Source organism: Zalophus californianus, chromosome 3 (assembly GCF_009762305.2).
Source record: "Zalophus californianus isolate mZalCal1 chromosome 3, mZalCal1.pri.v2, whole genome shotgun sequence".
Classification (NCBI taxonomy): domain Eukaryota; kingdom Metazoa; phylum Chordata; class Mammalia; order Carnivora; family Otariidae; genus Zalophus; species Zalophus californianus.
This window is the reverse complement of record NC_045597.1, coordinates 45,931,135-45,935,576: the sequence shown is the minus strand read 5'-3', so window position 1 is coordinate 45,935,576 and position 4,442 is coordinate 45,931,135. Positions and strand designations below refer to the sequence as shown.

At 35.6% G+C, this 4,442-nt stretch overlaps 1 pseudogene; it reads right to left on the bottom strand.

Moving 5' to 3' along the window:
• Nucleotides 1-3,929: 3,929 nt before the first annotated feature.
• LOC113921078 lies at nucleotides 3,930-4,121 on the bottom strand (annotated as a pseudogene).
• Between the last annotated feature and the right edge of the window lie 321 nt (nucleotides 4,122-4,442).

Here is a 4,442-nt window from a genome sequence, read left to right as displayed (position 1 = left end):
AAAATAAATAAATAAATAAAATGTCTAAGCAGAATTTAAATAGACTGGTGATTTTAAGTGGAAATTTTGGCTTTTATATAATATCAGATCATTTAAAAGAACTTAGAGCTTTCCATATTTGTATTTTTAATTTATTAGATCTCGTAAGAAATTATTAAATTCTTGAGACTTTCCAGTCATATCACTGACACAGTTGAAAAGACAAGAAAATGTTCTCTATCCATGACATTTAAGTGATTCAAAGGTGGATACACTTGCCAACAGATCCAACTGTTGTTCAAAGGCCCTTAAAAGTTATTGTAGACTTATAAACATATAGTCAGTTTTATAAAATGAACCTAAAAGCTTCAGGAAGAACTAGGCTTCTAAATGTCAAACTTGAATAGATTGACCACTATTCCTTAAAAGCATGTTAACTATTGACCAGTCTTTTCTACCCACAAAACTGCCCCCAAGAGCATCAACACGCTCACACTCAATAGCTTGCTCTGAGGAAAAATGAAGAGGTTGGTTGAATGTCTACTGCGTGGTTAAGCATATGTCTGAAGACCAGAGAAATTAAATGTGCTACTTAAAACTTCAAAGCGTAGATTTCCAGATATTTCCCAGTATTATTGATGCCTAAAGGGGATGGTGGTCTAATTGTGGCCTATTTTGGAGGTTCTGGCATTCTTTGTTGCATGTCAAGTTATCCAGGCAAATGTTTGGATGTCCATCTTGTTGAGATGCTTGATGCCTTTTACTACTCGAGCTGTTTTAACTATTCACCACCACACATACAAAAAGAAGAAAAGAAATAAAGAAAAGAAAGAAAAGGGGAAGAGCTAAACGTAATTGAAGGTAAATATTATCCTAATAAAGTGAAGAGTCAAGCTAGGACACTTTTTCTTTTCAATAGGAATAAAGAGTGACTAAAGCAATGTCATCGATTTTCTTAGGTGGCTTGCATATTGACTTTGAAGGCATTTTTCAAAGGGAGGCTTGAAAATGATCTTCAACAATGGTAGTGATGTTAGTGTAATGTAGAGTTTCCCTATGGGGCACTTTAAAGGACTCATTTGGACGTTTAAGTCCTGCTATGTAGGCTTTTAAAAAATTCATTTGTGATTACACACTGCATATTTTCTATAAACTAATTGGTTAGCAAAAGCAATATACAGCAATAAGAGAACTAAGAGAGTGGCAGGAAGGACATCACTCTGAACACAATAGGTTTGATAAAATTTACAGATCAAATATAATTTTGGAGGCCTAAATGATTTTATAAACACATTCTCAAGGGCTGCTAAAAGCTATACTAATAGTTACCAATATATCTAAGACTGACTACGTATAAGGCATTTTACACCGCCTATAAATATTCCTAACAACCTCCCTGCTAAATAGATACCACTGCTCCAATTTTAGAGGTAAGGAAATTGAGGGTCAGAAAAGTTGAATTGTCCAAAGTCATGCCATAAAGCAGGACAAAACCACGATTTGAATTAGTCTGTTCGGTGCCATGCCCTGAGTGTGATACTGAATAAAATACTCTCTAAAAGAGAAAAAGCAAAGGAGGCAATGTCCCCCTGTCCTCCTCTAAGATACAAATTTATGGGTATATTTATGACTTACCTACATCCAAAATGTTCTCATATAAATCATTTAATAGATTTCTTAAATGATGCTCAACTCAAGCAAGCATTTCATGTCATCAAACCTGACTTTTAATTTTTTTTCTTTTAAACCCAACTTGTTTTACTGTTTCAAAGAATCTAAATCCTGTATCTAAATGTAATAATAATTTTTAAAATCAAAAGTACCTGAAGCATTATCGGATAGATGGACAGTGATGAACTTTCTGATGAATGAAGGAAATTTTAGGTTATGATTCACATTTGCACCAGATTCTTACTTGATGAAAAAAAAGTCTTCTTTTTTATAATGACCAAGGGAATAGGCCTGTAGATATCCCTTGTAAGGACTCCTTGATGCCAGAGCATATCAGCATAAAAAAGTAATAAAAGAGAGCTCACAAAGATCTAAAAAGTTTATGGAAAGAACAACTGTTTCATAATGAGAGTTTCCAGATCACAAAGTAAAAAGAAGAAATCCAACTATAAATCTATATTCAGAGTACAGAAGGGGAAATAGGGTATGAGGTAATTTTTGCCTTACTTTTTGAGCAGCACAGATCTTATGAACAGAGGTGGAAGCTATTCAATAACATTTATTGCGAGGCCTAGTTCAGTGCCTTCCACGGGTGGGCAGTCAATAAATCTTATCTGGAGATGATATTTATGCAATGATAATCAGTCTACTTCAGCACAGCAATTTTGGGGGAGAATATTGTCTGTGGTAAGGTTAAGCCTGTGAAGTTAAATAATAAAAAGAAGGGCAAAGACCAGATGTGGAAAGTATTCAAAAAAGAAATTAAGGTTTATGCAATATTTGCATAAGCACTGGCAATTACAATTCAGAAAAGTAAATGTGTTTTCAGAAAAATTTGAAACACATTTTGGTAAATGGCAGGGAAAGCATTCAAATTATACCTGATTCTTTCCTCCCTCCATCTTTACCAAGAGCACATATTTTTTGACTCATTCAGACAGTAAAGACAAAGATGCAGAAGTCTGACCTTTGTTCCAGGTCAGGGTGGAACGGATGATCCATAATGGAGTCCTTTTTACCTTGTCTCTTGACTCTATGTACACGAAATTAACAAATGATAAGCATTACCCCTAGAGTTTTTGCCACACAAATATCAAACTAAGTAATTTCATACAATGATTTAATGGTTTGGTTTGATTATGTAACATGATTTAAACATAAAAAGTTTAGGTTGATTTTGAGTTGAGAATTCTTATTTTCCTAGAATGATCTAAAGTTCATTATCTCATTGAAGCGCACACACGCATACATAACACACACACACACCACACACCGGGGCTCTCTCAGCGAACAGTCAGGTGCTGATATATGAACTGACCTTGCATCTAGGAAAAAAGTCCCAAGCTGTGCTGACAGTTAATGTAGAAAAAATTTATACTTTTCCTTATGAACAATTTATTTTTAATGTAGCTTTTGTAGGGAATTTTCAAATATTGGACTTTGGTCTATTCTTTTTATATCTAATAAAGAACACCAGTTTAAGGAATGGCTGGTGGAAAGGAATAAAATGAGGAATGGGGAAGGGAGAAACATACCAAAGCTCTGCCAGTTTTTAAAGGTGGCAAGTAGAAATTATGTCATTCCATTCGCCATAAAGTTATCTAACGTATATGTCTCAGAAGTTGCTAATGTATATTGGACTCAAAAATAATATGTAAAGTGAAAGATGTAAGTAATTGGAGCCGAATCTGTCACCGTAACAGTCTCAATTTCTCATTTAATGTTTGTATGATTAGTGAGAAGAAAGCCACACAGGACCGGACACCTTGTTACAAACCCAAAAAAGCAAGAGGTCATTTACTGCAAACTTCAAGTGACCCAACCACTAAAATCATTCCTATGTTAAGGTTTAATTTTAGTTGTCTTAGGTTTGCCTACATCCTTCCTTTTTTGCACTCATAAGCTCAGTTTGAAAGTCTACGGCAGGTGTGAGTCCAGCGAAGATTCCAGCAGTCAGCTAGGAAAGTAACTTCTACCTGACCTTCTTATAGAGAAAGTTGGGAAGAAGAAAACCCAAGCTGTTAAGTGAGCAGAGACAATGAAACCTAAGAGAGAGAGATTTCTTTCTCGTAGTCAGAGAGGATGCATGGGAGTGAAGAAGCAATGGGAGTGTAGGAAGCCAACTTGTCCCAGGAGCAGCCGTTAGCCGAACAGCCAGAAGATCTCAGCTGAAAATAAGAATGGACATTCTTTCTCTAGGGTTTCTCATTTTACACAGACTACTCTCTACAGCCATATTGCAGCTTCGTCTCTGACTTTCTTCTGTGAGGAAGTCTGTGTTCACGATTTAAACGGGCAAAGTTTACAACAAATCTTTACAAGCAGACAGCTGAAGCCTTGGGAGCCAGTCACTTTGAAATTCAGGAGAGGACAAAACCAAAATTCCATGTTGCATTGACACCAAGTTCAATTAGCAATAATTGTGCCTCGGATAAACCTCATCGGCTATGATACTGCCACTGTGCAAAGCTGTGACACCAAGTTCAAATAAATTATGGATTTGTTCCTGTGGAAACAGTAGACTACACACACACTAATAAGCAAATTCTAAATTTGTCACACTTTTCTCATTAAGCCTGGCATAAGCACATGTATGCACATACATGTGAAAGAGAGAGAGGGAAAAAAAAAAAAACTATAGCACACTGACAGAGAACCCAAAGGAGACTGAACAATTTTTTTTCGTTCTTTGTAATGTTCAAGTACTTAGTAATTACTAAATAATAATATATTTGATTCAGGGGGGAAAATTTCATGTTAGAATTGGGGGGAAAAAAATCTTTCCAAGTAGG